The 17184-nt window shown below is 45.6% G+C and overlaps 1 protein-coding gene across 14 annotated transcripts in view; it reads right to left on the bottom strand.

The window, feature by feature from the left end:
• The window catches only part of THRA (thyroid hormone receptor alpha), a 1122562-nt gene that overhangs the window by 793814 nt on the left and 311564 nt on the right, over positions 1-17184 (bottom strand). The window lies entirely within an intron of this gene.

The following is a 17184-nucleotide window of genomic DNA, read 5'->3' as shown; positions in this document are numbered from 1 at the left end:
CACAATGGCTACTTGGGGGCTTGGGAATTGGGAAGGGGACAACGTCTTCCTTCCTTCCGATCCAGGGACCCCTTCCAGCACTCCCATGGTAGCCACTGACCAAACCATCAATGCAGAGAAGAAGAGCATTTTAAATTGCCTGATCAAACACTGGGCATGCTCCATTTCACTACAATTGCCTTTTTTTTTTTTAACAAAGGGTCAACTCACAATTCTAGAATTTGCTTGGGAACAGGACTATTGAAAGAAGAAAATGTTGAGTGCTCTTATGGAAACTACACCAATCACATAAATAATTTGCCATATAAAAATTAAACGTGTATCCGATAGAAGTGCAGCCATTACATCTCCAATACAAAACTGCTGCCCTTGTGTGCCGAATATACAAGTTTAGCCAAAATGTCCGTCATATACAAGTGCAGTTATAATGTGCCAATACAAAAGTGAAGTCATACTGTGGCTAGTACACAAAAGCAGCCTTGGTGTGACCATATACAAGCAAAAGGCAAAATATGCTCATAAAAATGTGCAATCCTAATGTGGCTAGTATACAAAAGCAGCCTTGGTGTGACCACATGCAAGCAAAGGCATAATGTGTCAATGTAAAAGTACTGAAATAATGTGCCCTTATAAAAGTGTAACTATAATGTGCCTCATATACAAGCACAGCAATAATCAGTCTGTACATAAATATGATGCAAAAATGTGCACATGTATGTGCAGTGCAGCTATAATGTACCCCATTTACACATGCAGCAATATGCAATTTGCTGCTGCAACCATAAGGGGATCCAAATATAACTGCAGCCATAATGTGCCTACAGACTGTAAAACATGTCGAAACATGTCCATATAAAAATTTGACTAAAATGTGCTCTATAAAAAAGTGCAACCGTAATTTGCTCATATAAAAAACATACAGGTAAGTTAATTGGCTTCCCCCTAAATTGACCCTAGACTACAATACATACAATACACGATATAGGCATATGACTGTGGTAGGGATTCGATTGTGAGCTCCTCTGAGGGACAGTTAGTGACAAGACAATATATACTCTGTACAGCGCTGCGTAAAATGTTGGCGCTATATAAATACTAAATAAAAATAATAATATAAAAGCACAGCCATAATGTGAACCTTGAAAGGAGTAACCATAATGTATCTAAACATTGATACAATCATGCTGTCATTATATAAAAGTGCAGCCTCAATGTGTCCATTTAAACTGTAGCCATCCATAATGTCTCCATATAAAATTGCTGCCATAATGTACACTCTATAAACACGCAGCCATATTGTGTCCCATATAAATGTGCTGCCATAATGCCACCATACAAATGACCATACATCAATGTAATCATGTGAACAGGTCATGTGATGTGGGCCGTAACCTTAACAAATGTGACAGACATGTGGTACAATGCATTCTGGGGAGAAAGCAAGTCATTATCCCCAACACCTGTGTGTTGTCCTCTGCATGGGGATAGGTGGCAACAGGGAAAATAAAGCAGCATTGGGCTGGTATTGGCAACTTGCAAGACAGGTAATAAGAGCAGCATGCGGAAGCCAAGATTTGGATTGCATACAAAGCTCTACACAAGCTATTGCCTCCATACATTTCCTCTTTAATCTCCAGATACCTCCCCGCTCGGACCCTCCGTTCCTCACAGGAGACCCTTTTGTCCTCCAGCCTAGTCACCTCCTCTCACTCTCGCATCCAAGACTTCTTACGGGCTATCCCTTTCCTTTGGAACGCTCTCCCTCAGCCAGTTCGTCATGCCACGAGACTGGAAACCTTTAGGGCTTGTTTCCACTAGTGCACAGAGCGGGTGGGTGGGATCGCAGGCGAATCCCATGAGCGGCGAATTCTGCGGGGGGATCCGGCCCCGTCATCCCCTATGGCAGAGCTTCCCCGTGTGAATCATGTGCAGGGAAACTGCAGAATCGACGGCGAAATCGCCGAAGTGGAAACGGGCCCTAAAACGTACTCTGAAAACCCACCTGTTCAGACAAGCCTATAATTTGCTATAGGCAGCACTGAAGGCACACTGGCTCACACACTAATCCTTATGTTTCCTTCCCTTTTGTTTCCTCCCGACTACCCTCTAAATTGTAAGCTCGCATGGGCAGGGACCTCCTCCTAGTGTTTCTCATACTGCTGTAATTTTAACATATGTACATGTACCAACTACACATCAACTATGTATGTATTTGTATTTTTAATTCTATTCAATGTCATGACTGTACAGTGTCTTGTATTTCTTATGTATATTTGTTCCCCATTATTTGTTTGTACGCGCTAATAAAAAAAAATAATAATAAATAATAATAATAATTTGGGTGTAACCATAGGCCATAATATGAATGATCACTATAATGCGAGTAATTTGGGTACCAAAAGCCGGAACACAAATTACAAACAAACACTGTAATTCAGCTGCAAGCAATAATAGCTGGAGACCGAGTTACGTCTTACCCCATTGAACTAAGGTTTTAAAAGGGGGAATAGTAATTAATGTCGCCGGGAAACTTGCACAAGCAGAATCAGTCCTTTTTTGGCTTTACCCTGCATCCAAATTTCCCAGTGCCTTTATTAGACGCACCCTGGTATGGCCCTGGTTAGAAAGGCCGGCGTTATGAAAACGGTGATGTACTGTATCTGGCCTATGGGCCATGGTTTGGGAGAACTGGTCTATTGATTTTTGGTTTTAGGACACAGTAAGGTGACTGAATCACCCACACTAATCATAAAGCAAGGAACATTCATTGCGATCATTTGGACTAAGGATATCACTTGGACTAGCAACTAAATATCTTTTAAAGAGTAACTGTTAGCCCCCAAAGTGAAATTTAAATCTCTACAGCAATGTTTTATTTAGTATTAAAGTGATCCAAAAAGCCAATGCAGAACTTAAAAATCAATATAATTTTGTTACTATGTAGCCTTTTGCCCAAGCTAATGACGCAAAGCCGCATATCTGATACTGATGAGCATGCAGAGCATGCCTATGTCTGCCCGACCCCCCTCTCCCCCCCAGGACCAGGTGCCGATCTATTCGCACCACAAACAGCTGACCGCTCTGACAGGGAGAGAGAGCGGGAGCACTTCCAGCGCCGCCACGGCAGAGCAGTCGCCGCCGTGCATCTCTCTCACATGTCTCACATGTGACTCGGCGGCGGCTGCTCTGCGTGGCTGCGCTGGAAGTGCTGCCACTCTCTCTCCCTGTCAGAGCGGTCAGCTGTTTGTGGTGCGAATAGATCGGCACCTGGTCCTGGGGGGAGAGGGGGGTCGGGCAGACATAGGCATGCTCTGCATGCTCATCAGTATCAGATATGCGGCTTTGCGTCATTAGCTTGGGCAAAAGGCTACATAGTAACAAAATTATATTGAATTTTAAGTTCTGCATTGGCTTTTTGGATCACTTTAATACTAAATAAAACATTGCTGTAGAGATTTAAATTTCACTTTGGGGGCTAACAGTTACTCTTTAAAGGACTTACGAGGCCAAAATGGCTAAAAAAGCCAAGTACGCTACAGTGCGTGGTTCGGGGGGTTGGCCCTAGAGCTGTGCAGCCACACTCGCGGCAATGCGGACTGCGCAGCTGCGGCCAGCTCTGGCGGCCATATTGGGAGCGGCACGAGAGCCCGACCCGGCCTGTGGGGTCGCGAACGGCAAGGGGGCGATCTCAGGAAGGGGACCCGGCGGAACTGCACAGAGGGCGCGGACGGGGTCCTCTGTGCATTTAAACATCTTGAAGGTACTTGGCTTTTTTAGACATTTTGGCCTTGTAAGTCCTTTAAGCCATACAGTTAAACATTGGTGCTACTTCTCTTTCCTTAAAGAGTAACTCTAGTGAGAATAACGTAATAAAAAAGTGCTTCACTTTTACAATAATTATGTATAAATGATTTAGTCAGTGTTTGCCCATTGTAAAATCTTTCCTCTCCCTGATTTACATTCTGACATTTACCGCATGGTGACATTTTTACTGCTGGCAGGTGATGTCAGTGGAAGGAGATGCTGCTTGCATTTTGGGCAGTTGTTATTTCCCATAATGCAACAAGGCTCCCACAGTGTGATGTCAGAACCATGGTCACACTGTAGGATTGTCACCACAATATCAGCCATACAGACCGCCATGATGTTATTTGAGAAAAGGTAAAGCTTTCTCATGGGAAAGGTGGTATAAGCTACTGATTGGATTCAAGATCAATTCTTGGTTACTGTTTCTCTTTAAGCAATCAAAAAACTGCCAACACTAAAACCTGCTCACGAATGTCAGCAGCCCAATCAAGTTTGGCAACATTTGTCAGACAACATCTAAACTGTGCAGCAGTTACAACAAGCTGATTGAAACACAATATAACTAGCAAGGTTAAGTTTGGCTCCAACACCAATTAAGCTTACAAAAATACTTCTGATCCAAAACATTAGTAAGGTTTGTGAGAGAGAAGTGCCCACAAGTGATACAATTTTGATTTAACAATTGTATTAAATCTATGTATTAGAAGAGTCAAGTGAGTAAATATACTTTGAGGTTGCTTTCACAGTAAGACGTTACGGTCGCACGTTAGTGCAGCCTGTAACGCAGCCCACCGCACAGCAATGAAAAATCAATGGGCTGTTCACAGTGCCCACGTTCCGTTACATTGTAAGGCATCAAGTTAAAAGAAAGTGCTGCATGCTGTGCGTTATAGGCGGCTAAGCCGCGTTAGACTGTTTGCACATGCTCAGTGATGTTGGAGGAGGAGGTCTCTCCTCCTCTTCCGCGGCCAGCCACATGGCTAATTAATATTCACTGGACTGTGACGTGCGGTGTTTACTTCCTGAAGCAGCCGCTCTGTGCGGCGATTGGCTGGTGGGACCATGTGATGCGGATCACGTGGTCTCCGCATCGCACAGCACAAAAAAGGCGCACCAAGAGCTTCATAATGCAGCTCTTGGTAGCGTCCTCCTCCAGCACCACCAGGCATTGCGTTAGGGGAACGTTATGCGACCTATAACGTCCCCTAAAATGCAACGTCCTGGTGGGAAAGAAGCCTAAATGGATACTTTGGGTAGTGCCTCATATTTCATACAAGTGGTAAGATTGTACTGTCAAGAGTGTATCATTAGTGGCCACCTTCAGCGTTCGTGTTAGTTAGGTGTAGTGTAAAGATTACAGCTAGGCTTACAGCAGAGGTTACAGTGGCTCATATGCAATTCACTTTTCCTCCTCAGTTATCTCCCAGGAGATCAATTTCATTTCCTCTTTAAAATAACTTTACAATTGAAAGAGTACCCAAACGTTGGTGAAAAAAAGTACTTTTTGAGTACTTATTTTGAGTATTTTTTGAGGGCTTGATTCACAAAAGCGTGCTAAAACATAGCACAACCGTGCTATGCGTTTAGCACGCAATGTGACGCGTGTGAAGGTTTGCGCACGTAAGGATTTACGTGTGCGCACTTACGTGACAACCTTTGTTAGCATGCGCACGTAAATCTTTATGTGTGTAAACCTTCACGCGCGTCACATTGCGTGCTAAACGAATAGCACGGTCGTGCTTTGCTTTAGCACACTTTTGTGAGTCCGGCCCAAGGTATGAACATATCACCTAGGCGAAAACATATGGGGAAAAGTGAATTGCATATGGGCCCTTGTCATTAAATGCCTTTTAAATCACCAGCAAGCAAGAAAATACTCAAAATAATTTTAATTGCACATTTTCAACAACTTGTAGGTACTTTTTCAATGTAAAATTCTTTAAAGTTTTTATCTCCTAGAGATAACCCAGGAGAAAAAGTTAATTGCATATGGGCTAGTGAGTGTTAAGCTTAAAGAGAAACTGTAGTGAAAATAACATAGTGATAAAACTGCTTTTTTTTTTTTTTTTTTTTTTTTACAATATTCACTTATAAAGTTTTTATTCCAACGTTTGCCCATTGTACAATCTTTCCTATCCCGGATTTAAATTTCGAAATGTATCTCTGGTGGCAACATCTTTAGTTCTGCCAAGTGATCTGTACGGAATTGTTCATTACTTAGGGTTGTAAGCACAGAGGGAGATACTGCTTGCTTGGCAGTTGGAAAAAGAACACTATTTCCCACAATGCAATGAGGTTCACAGACTGCAAACTGTCAGGACCATGGTCATTACATCACACTGTGGGAAGGGTTTCACCACAATATCAGCCATACAGCCCCCCCCCTCCCCCCCCCGATGATCCATTCAAGAAAAGGTAAAGATTTCTTGTGGGAAAGGGGTTATCAGCTACTGATTGCAATTAATTTCAATCCTGGGTTAACGTTCCTTTTTAAGGAAGTAGTAAGTTGCTATGATTAAACATTTTAGAAGCATTGTGATACAATACAGTAGTAGAAATTTTAAATGCAGTCCTTTTAAATTATCTATTTTATCATCTGAAAGTAAAATAATCAGTACTAGCCAACCCGCATCGTAGCATACGCCGCATCTATCTATCTAATAGAGTACGTGCCTCAACCTTGAAGCAAGAAGAAGTAGGCTTTCCATGAGAAAATGTATGCGTGCTCAAACACCAAGTTTAACCCTAGCAAGTCTGGCTTTGCAAATCCGGCCTAATTTGCTATTCATGAGGCAATGCTCATGCAAATATGCATTTGCTTTCGCATGCCAAACTATGCAGGGTCCAAAAACCAATACCGCAAAGCAATCGCCCTGCGGGTATTAGTTCATGCTACATTAGCACTATCCAGGAGCGCCACGGGGAGGATTCTGAATGCCCCCATACAACCAGGGGACTGCGGGGTCCCAGGCTCTCTTACTGCCTGGGAACCACAGCGGCACCCCGGAGGGGGAGGCTGGGTGGCGCAGCTGCACCCCCCCCCCAAGTGTGGTCAGCGCCGGGGAGAGCCATCCGCACCCACCTCCCAATATTAAAAACAGGCACTTACCTTAACGTCCATTGCGTTCTGCAACATGCACATTAACTTGGGGGCACCACATGAGAAAGGAGTGAAGCATGGGTCACCCCGAGCTTTAGAGCTCAGGGCTGGCTCACATACAACACTCCGGGGTGGGGGGAGGACAGGCGCAGACAACTCACTCCAGGGCTCACACCACCAGAGCAAGCCATCCACCACCTGCCTCCAAAGGATACAACTGCAAAAAATGCTTTCCATGAGAAAAATTTTGCGTGCTCAAACACCAAGTTTAACCCTTGCAAGTCTGGCTTTCCAAATCTGGCCTAATTGGCTATTCATGAGGCAATGCTCATGCAAATATGCATTTGCTTTCGCATGCCAAACTATGCAGGGTCAAAAACCCAAAAAACCAATACTGCAAAGTGCTCTCTCTCTGCCTGGGAACCACAGCGGCACCCCGGAGTGGGAGGCTGGGTGGCGCAGCTGCCCCCCCCCCCCCCTTTGCGTGGCCAGCACTGGGGAGAGCCGTCCGCACCCACCTCCTAATATTAAAAACAGCCACTTACCTTAAGGTCCATTGGGTTCTGCTACATGCGCATTAATTTTCTCATGGAAAGCATTTTGTGCAGTTTGTATCCTTTGGAGGCAGGTGGTGGATGGCTTGCTCCGGTGGTGTGAACCCTGGAGTGAGTGCGCCTGTCCTCCCCCCCCCCCCCCCTCTGGAGTGCTGTATGTGAGCCAGCCCTGAGCTCTAAAGCTCGGGGTGACCCATGCTTCTCTCCTTTCTCATGTGGTGCCCCCAAATTAATGTGCATGTAGCAGAACGCAATGGACGTTAAGGTAAGTGCCTGTTTTTAATATTGGGAGGTGGGTGCAGACGGCTCTTCCCGGCGCTGGCCACACTTGGGGGGGTCGTCCACGCCACCCAGCCTCCCCCTCCGGGGTGCCGCTGTGGTTTCCAGGCAGTGAGAGAGCCTGGGAACCTGCGGTCCCCCCAGTTGTATAAAAAGGGGGCATTGGGAATCCTCCCCGTGGCGCTCCTGGAGGCCTGGAGCACACCAAAAACTGCTAGCAGATCCGCAAAATGCTAGCAGATTTTGAAACGCTTTTTCTTATTTTTCTGTAGCATTTCACCTAGCATTTTGCGGTTTTGTAAAGCGTTTTTGGTGTAGTAGATTTCATATATTGTTACAGTAAAGCTGTTACTGAACAGCTTCTGTAACAAAAACGCCTGCAAAACCGCTCTGAACTGCCGTTTTTCAGAGCGGTTTGCGTTTTTCCTATACTTTACATTGGAGGCAGAAACGCCTCCGCAATCCAAAAAAATGCCTCACCTCGGGAGTATGCGTTTTAGCAAAACGCCTCCCGCTCTGGTGTGCACCAGCCCATTGAAATACATTACCCAAGCGTATCCGCAGCCGCAAGTGGATCGCAAAACCCTGCCAAACTGCTCTGGTGTGCACTAAGCCGGATAGTGCTAATGTAGCATGTAGCAGGGTGACTGCTTTGTGGTATTGGTTTGTGCATGCATTTGCATGAGCATTGCCTCATGAATAGCCAATTAGACCAGATTTGCAATGTCAGACTTGCTAGGGTAAGGCCTCTTTTCCATGGACTGTGAATAAACAGTGAAATGGCTCTCAAACTCTCACAACTGCTCACTGCTGCCTGGTAACTGCTCACTGCTGCCCGGTAACTGCTTGCTGCTGCCTGGTAACTGCTTGCTGCTGCCTGGTAACTGCTTGCTGCTGCCTGGTAACTGCTTGCTGCTGCCTGGTATCTGCTCGCTGCTGCCTGGTAACTGCTTGTTGCTGCCTGGTAACTGCTTGTTGCTGCCTGGTATCTGCTCACTGCTGCCTGGTAACTGCTTGTTGCTGCCTGGTATCTGCTCACTGCTGCCTGGTAACTGCTTGTTGCTGCCTGGTAACTGCTTGCTGCTGCCTGGTAACTGCTTGTTGCTGCCTGGTAACTGCTTGTTGCTGCCTAGTATCTGCTCACTGCTGCCTGGTAACTGCTTGCTGCTGCCTGGTAACTGCTTGTTGCTGCCTGGTAACTGCTTGTTGCTGCCTGGTAACTGCTTGTTGCTGCCTGGTATCTGCTCACTGCTGCCTGGTAACTGCTTGCTGAGCACACAGCTCAACAGTCCGTGGAAAAGAGGCCTTAAACTTGGTGTTTGAGCACGCATACATTTTCTCATGCAAAGTACTTCTTCTTCTTGTTTGAAGGTTGAGGCACTTAGTCTATTATATATATAGATAATTAAATCTAACTTTTCCATTTCTCCAATTTGTTAAAATATTCATGTTAAATATAAAAAATGATAATTAATCAATATACCTTATTAATTATACCTTGTCAACTTCATTTTGTATAGATGCAGTCCTTCAGGCCCTTTCTACTAGGGGGGGGGGGGGGGTCCCTGGCCTTTTCCCCTCCCATGACAGTGGTGGGCTGAGAAAGTTTCAAAGTACCTCTTGGCTCTTCTGTGCCCTCTTCACTCATTGTATGCCCGTCCTGAATGTGGTGGGGGTGGAGTATAAAAGAGCACAATATAATAGGTGGTACTGTATAAGGAAGCACTAAATTAAAGGTCAGAATAATAATACGTATATTTATAAAAACCAATAGAACAGTGAGGCAGTATAATGAGCAGCACCAGAATAAGGGGTAGGGTAATAAAAAGTACTGTTATCGGGGATCACTATAATTGTGGGATCTATAGGAAGAAAAACTAGCATGTGCTACTGTAATAAGAAACACTGTAAGAAAGAAACATGGAATGGGAGCTAAACAACAAGGCTGTTATAATGCCACACCCACTTTTAAAGACCATGCATCCTGCAAAATAAATCCCCACTTCCCTCACTAATGCAGGGGTTCCGTGAGATCCAAAAATTATTAGAAGGGTTCATCCATGGTAAAAAGGTTGAGAAAGGCTCTGTTAGATTATCAAAATACTGCTTAATGATTGCAGCTGAAATGTGTGGTTAGCATTAGGTAACTATGACGATAATACAGAGTTTCACTTTGGCACTAAAACCTGCCTGCTGAAAAGCAGCTTGCCATAAACGAGGGACATTTGGTCCAGGTCAGGATGCCAACTTGTGAACCCACACAGGTCACTGGCAGGATCCACATGAGAAATGGACATAAAGATTAATATAGCCCTTCTATACGAGCCTCGTCTTTCTAAGCAGCATTCAAGCATTTATCAGTATCTTATTGCCAGGTAATACTAATATAAGTTCTGGCTACTGAGACTATTAAGACTGAGTCGGTCCAAAATGTCCCCATCTGCCTGTAAATCTGCTGTTCATCTCCAAGCAACAGCTCATAAGTGCCCTATATTAATCTCTAAATGAATATAAGCGATTTGAGTGGCTCCCCAGTAAAGTCAAGCTCTTAAAGGGTTAAGGTGTGTTTTGCCGCCTATCTGGGTGTGTTTCACGCAACACTCAAAAAGGCTTTTATTACATGTGTAATCTGATGGAAAAGAATATGTAATGGGAGGGGGGAGACGACAGAGGGAGGGAGAGGGAGCTGGAGAAGAGGGGAAAATGCAGAGAAAATAATGTTTATCAGTTTATACCCAAATGTCCACCCCCCTCTCCCATAAATTCCCCCAGATACCAAGCTAACATGCTTTCAAACTGCTGTCTCCTCCTTAATTCTCAGCAGCTTTATGCCTCCTCTAGTGTCTCTCCCATCTCTCACACATCTCCCTCCTGATCCCTCTTCTTTCCACGCTCTCCCTCTCCCTCTCTCATCCGGGAGGCTTCATTCTTCACAACGGTAGAATTTTGCACACAAACCGGAATTCATTTTCAAGCAGAACTCATCTGTGTAAAATCCATAGTATTCCCTTAGTGCAATTATGTGTCTGCAATGGAGACTAACAAGGAGGGAGGTTGTAATGAAACTGCTGAATGACTGGGGAGCAGGCTGGGGAACAAGAATCTATAGGGGGGAATAAAAGGCACATGATTATGCGAGCAAGGCAGAGCCTGTCATTTGCATAAAAAGTAGCAGGGAATATACTTTCTTATAAAACATAATACATGGAAATAGCAAAGGTATGAGGTGTTGTGTCACTGCCAGGTAACCTAACCCTAGAAATGCTTATGAGGGACTTACTGCCACCTGGGACTGATTACTGGGGTCGTGAGAGAGACAAGGAAAGTGTCAGGTGTCTCTCCAGGTAGCCGGCAGCGAAGGAGTTAATTACTGTATATGTTGCATATAGTATGCAGAAGTCAGAGAACAGATAATAAGATTACTGCTGGCGCCAGTAAAGGGGGAGCATAGTGGGTGCACAAAAGGAGGAGAGGAGAGCAGAGGAGTGGGTGATAGAGTCTAGGTAGAAAGAGCACAGGGAAGAAAATGTCTATAAAAAGATGCAGGGGCAAGTGGTGGAAACAGTGGAAGAAATATGGCCTGTACAGCTCCTGCTACTCTACAGGGGACCTCGGGTGAGAGGGCCCATTGCACCTCACGCCACAGGCACACAAAGAGAGCCCCTTTCTACGGAAAGGATAAACAAGTATTGGAATCAAGCAAACCTTCCATTGTTGATCACCTAAAAGGAACAAAACCCCACTGGGGAAACCTAAAAGGACACTAGGGCCCATATGCAATTCTTTTTTCTCCTGAGTTTTCTCCTAGGTGTTATTTTCACAACTTGTCATAAAATGCTTTTCAAGCCACCAGAAAGCAAGAAAACACTCAAAAAAATGTAAATTGTGAAATGCTGAAAAGTTAATTTAAAGAGAACCCGAGGTGGGTTCTAAGAATCCTAATAGCACACAGTGGCTGGGTCTGCATATAATGCCCAGCCTCTGTTGCTATACTGTTTCCCCCTAGGCCCCCCTTTCGTTCTGATAATCCCCCATAAATCACACAGCCGTGCTAGTGACACGCAGCGTGTCGATAGCCAGCTGTTTTCATCGACACTGTCCTCCGCCTCCTCTAGTTATCTGCTCCGCCCCTGCGTCCCTTGCCTCCAATCAAGCGGTGACATAGAGGAGGCTGGGGGAGCGGCGAGAGTGACAGGGTAGATGTAATCAGCCGGCTAGTGATGTCGCTAGCACGGCTGTGTGATTTATGGGGGATAGCAGAGCGCAGGGGGGGAGGGGGGCCTGGAGGGAAACAGTATAGCAACAGAGGCTGGGCATTATATGCAGACCCAGCCTCTGTGTGCTAATAGGATTATTAGAATCCACCTCGGGTTCTCTTTAAAGTGAAGATGACTTATCTCCTAGGAGATAACTCAGGTGAAAAAGTTAATTGCATATGGGCTTCCATTACTAGGGATGGTTTGAACAGCTGAATTCCAAAGATTGCTGGTAAATTATGAGTTGCGCACTCCAAGTTTTGCACTTCGTTCTGAATTTTACGTTGAAGTCAATGGCAATGAATTTCACGGTTTGTTGCGAAGCCCACGTATATGCTACTGTCACCAAATTTGCTAGGCATGTTAGGGGGGCTAGTTGTTGTGCTAAAGTAATTCTGAGTTTTGCATACATTTGATTTTATCATAGTTTAAGAAAATACACAGTGTAGGATACCCCTTCCAAAGTCTCTTTAACTTCTCCCCCATGTGAGCTAGTATGGCCAGAACATGGAGACATGGCCCTGAGCTATACCATTTCAATAGGTACATGATATATGGGGGGCTCTGAAAGAGAGCGGCAGTGAAGGGGAGGCCCTTCTTGCCCAAACCCCTTGTCCCTATCATGGAAAATTAAGTCCCCCATATCATGTACCATGTGGGCTGATAATTCATGGTGTGGCGCCCCATACAGTCCTGGCTCTGAATTTTGGCTATACCGGCCTGCATGGGGAGACCGGGTTAAAGAGGCTTGCAATGGAAGACCCCACGTTGTCCATTTTCTTTAAAAAATAAAATACATAACTGACAAAAATGTAAGTTTATCAAGTTTTACAAAATGTTTTGAACATTTTAAATTTGATTTTCTCAAAAACTTTAAGGCTTTTTTTTAAATTTATTTTACATATTCCTACTAGTCCCCAATATATCTAGCAAATTTGGAGAAGATAGTACTGTATGTATGGAGGCTTTGCAATTAACTGTAAAAAGTCAGTACCATACTGCCTTTGACTTTAATGTTAAATGCTGGAATGGAGAACAAAACTTGGAAATGAGTAATTTTTGAAATTCACATTCTCACTTTGAATTGCTGAATTCTAATACGAAAATCTGAACTGTTCTGATTTCACTAGGCGATCATTATCTGTACACAACTGCAAGTTCCATTAAGAAAAGGATGGATTTAAATTTTAATACCTCAGGCCAGTTTCACACTGGAAACCTGCAGTAGCGGTGCGATGAAATCGAAAGATCGCATCACACCAGAATGCTAAAAATAGCCTTCGGGGATTTCCTCTTTAATACGTGGTAATCCTCCCTCTGGCTGACGCCCAAACAGGAAGTGAGGCTCTCTAGCCGAAAAAAGAAATGTGCGGAAGTGGAAGAAAACAACAACAAAAAAACAAACTAAGTGACCTGGGGGGCTAGCCGAAACAGAAATACTGCCGCTTTTACACATTTATTTTAATCAGTTTCCTTTTGAGTAAAAAAAGAAAGAAAAATGTCAGTGACCCGGGGTCAAAAGGTTGCAAACTCAGCTCTCTGCTGTCATCAGTGAGCAGAGAGGCAGGGAGAGAAGGGGAATGTGCATGAATGGGCAGGACAGAGGCTGAAAAGGGGTCATGGAGATGTGGGAAGGGGTGTTACTCTATGCAGGAGTACTTCTCCTGCAAAGGACGCCCCTTTCTTCCTCAAGCTAACAACAAGTTGCTTGTCAGTACCTGTGTGGGGGTAACGTGATGCGATTATATTGTATTGGCACATTCACCTTGCGGTGCCACACTGAATCCATTGGCATAATGTCGACATGGACAGTAGCAGTGAAGCATCTTTTTTATGAACAGTATCTCCACCTTATGCATCACATCGTAACTAATACACAATTAATTAGAGTGTTTCTTTAACAGAGAAAAATCCACCCATCACTGCTGGCAATGTCACAAAATGTGAAGCAAATGATGCCAAGGATGTAAATGAACACACACCTGGCACAAACACCGCAGTGAATTGATCTGACAAGGGGAACAGGAATAGCTAGGAAATAAAACATGTTTTCTGATTGTGTTCCCGCCAGAAAGCAGGCATTTCTGGACTGTATTCTTGTAAAAATCATGGAAGGAATAGAAAGAGTGGGGAGCAATGGACGAGCAGCACAGACTGTTATATTACAGTGAGAGTCCTCCACACTGTGGAGGAAAGGAAGGTATTGCAGGAATCACAATTTTAAGTGTTGGGTATAGGTGTGTTGCTACACCTTAAAGTTATGACAGGTCCACTTTACTCAGCATCATGTGTCTGATGCACTGAACACAGAACATAGGAGTCCATTCTTGGAATTATCTCAGTGGTGCTCTGGGGTGGGGTGTGAGTAAGATCAGGTACATGCTGAGGACAGATTGCAGAGCAGACCTCTTCAGGATAAAGCTGCTATGTAAAAATCGATTTCCATGCACTTAGCCTTGAACAGAGGTGGAAGGTAATCAGGTGCATTCCAGGACCCACCTGGAATGAGTTTGCAGAAAATCAGAGTGAGCGTAAATGTAGGGAAAGGGCATTGGCAGCCAGGAAGCGCTTGCTACAGTAAGGAAAGCTGAAGAGGAGATCACCCCTTCTCCCTTCCCCACCAGACTTACTGTAAAGAGTATTAAATACCTACTAGCACAGCACTTTGGTGATAGAATAAGTACTGTAGTGCCATGATGTACTTACATAGAGAACACACAGTGGGAAACAATACTAAGTATGGGGGAGTATACAATTGTACTATGTATGTAGAACATAAGGGTCAAGAGTGGTCCTGCAGGTCAGAATCAGAATCAGAATCATATTTATTTCGCCAAGTACAGCAAGAGCTATATTCGGAATTAATTGTGGTACACATGGCATAGACATAGTATAAGAAGACAAGATAAACAACTATACACAACTATAGTAACGGTATACATGACCGACCCGGATTGTCCTTAAGTGTTTCTTCCTGCCGTGCAGGAGCAGTCCTCTGCAGTTTGATTGTCCTTAAGTGTTTCTTCCTGCCGTGCAGGAGCAGTCCCCTAATAATATTGATAATAATAATAATGGTGGTGGTGATGGTGGCCCCCGTACTGCTGGGCAAGAACAAGGACAAGGGCGGGCAACAGCAGGACCTGACTGAGAGACCACTGCTAGGGCCTGCCTGTAGGCGGGCCTGACAGGGGAAAGTTGGAGTTTAGCAGCCGAACCGCTTGGGGGAAGAAGGTGTTCTTCCGTCTGGTAGTTTTGCATGGTATAGTACTGTACCTACGGCCCAGTGGGAGGAGCTTGAAGTAGCGATTGCCTGGGTGGGAGGGGTCACAAGACATCACCGTGGCCCTCTTCAGCGTCCTAGCGGAGTGGAGGAGATCAAGAGGCGGAAGAGGAGACCCGATGATTCTCTCTGCATCAGTTATGACTCTCTGCAGTTTGTGTTTATCGCTGGCCGTAGCGCCCGCGTACCAGACAATGACTGAGGAGCAGAGGATGGATTCTATCGTGGCAGTATAGAAGCTGGTCAGCAGTTCCCTGGGCATGCCGAATCTCTTTAGTTGGCGCAGGAAGAACAACCTCTGCTGAGATTTCTTCTGAATTTTGGTGGTGTTCTGCCCCCACTTCAAGTTGTTAGTGAGAGTCGTGCCGAGGAACCGCACGGATGTCACCCTAGAGACTTCGGTACCCCCAATGAGTACAGGTGGGAGGGGGGGAGGGTTCCTCCTGAAGTCTACCACAAGTTCAACAGTCTTTGCGGCATTGAGAACCAGGTTATTGTCTCTACACCAGTTACAGATTCTCTCGACTTCGCTGCGGTACTCCTGCTCTCCGTTGCTTCCAATAAGGCCAATGATAGTGGTGTCATCTGCAAACTTAATGACCTTCACAGAGTCCGCGGATGATATGCAGTTGTTGGTATAGAGGGAGAACAGTAGTGGTGACAGTACGCAGCCTTGAGGAGCCCCTGTATTTGTGGTTCTAACGCTGGAGTAGTAGTTGCCGAGCTTCACCTGTTGTGTTCTGTTAGTCAGGAAGTCCTTGATCCATGCTCGAAGGGTGGGATATACTCCGAGCTGCGCCAGATTGGTGAGCAGGATGTCTGGGCAGATAGTGTTGAACGCTGAGCTAAAATCCAGAATCAGGATCCTAGCGTAGGAGGAAGGGTTGTCTAGATGCTCAGTGATGTATGCCAGGCTGGCATTGATGGCGTCCTCCACGGATCTGTTGGCCCTATAAGCAAATTGGAGCTGGTCGAGGTGGGCGTCCGTGAACCTCTTTAGGTGGGCAAGGACCAGTCGTTCAAGGAGCTTCATAATGTTGGAGGTTAGGGCCACTGGTCGGAAGTTGTTGTGCTCCGTACTGCCGGGTTTTTTGGGGACTGGTACAATTGCAGACCACTTGAAACAGGAGGGGACTGTACCGTCTGATAATGACCGCCCGAATAAGGAGGTGAGCACAGGGGCTAACTGATCAGCACAGGTTCTCAGGCAGATTGACGACACTCCATCGGGGCCACCGGACTTCCTGGAATTCAGCTTACGGAGGTGCCGGAGTACCTCTAATTCATGGACAGCAACAGGAGCCAGGGCGCCGAGTGCACCCGAGGAGGGGGTCACCCTGGCCGTGGCTGTTTGGTCCACAAGCGGGTTTGGTTGTCGCTCGAATCTGCAGTAGAACTCATTGAGCTCCTCCGCCAGCCGAGGGCTCGGGGTCACAGGCTGAGATACGGGTTTAAAGTTCGTGGCTGCTCTCAGGCCCTTCCATACCTCCCGTGTGTTGTTTGATTGAAGGCAGAGCCCCAGCTTGTCGGAGTAGGCCCTCTTCGCTGATCGCAGTTCTCTTTTCAGGGCATACCTGGCCTCTCTGTATTCTTCAGGGGAGCCAGATCTGTGCGCTTCCTCTTTTCATTTCCGAAGTCGGCGGAGCTTGTCATTGAACCAAGGCTTATTGTTGGGGAAGATCCTGAAGGTCTTGGATGGGATACACGCTTCTTCGCAGAAGCTAATATAGGAGGTGACATTCTCGGCCCATTCATCAAGAGAGGGTGCCTCCAGGATCGACCAGTCGGTAGTGTCAAAGCAAGCTTGGAGCTCCAGTTTTGCCTCGGCTGTCCATTTTTTGATGGTTTTGATGGTGGGCTTAGAGGTCTCCAGGAGCCTCCTGTAGGTGGGGATCAGGTGAATAGTGT

This window comes from Hyperolius riggenbachi, chromosome 12 (assembly GCF_040937935.1).
Source record: "Hyperolius riggenbachi isolate aHypRig1 chromosome 12, aHypRig1.pri, whole genome shotgun sequence".
Classification (NCBI taxonomy): domain Eukaryota; kingdom Metazoa; phylum Chordata; class Amphibia; order Anura; family Hyperoliidae; genus Hyperolius; species Hyperolius riggenbachi.
This window is presented reverse-complemented; position numbering and strand designations above follow the sequence as displayed.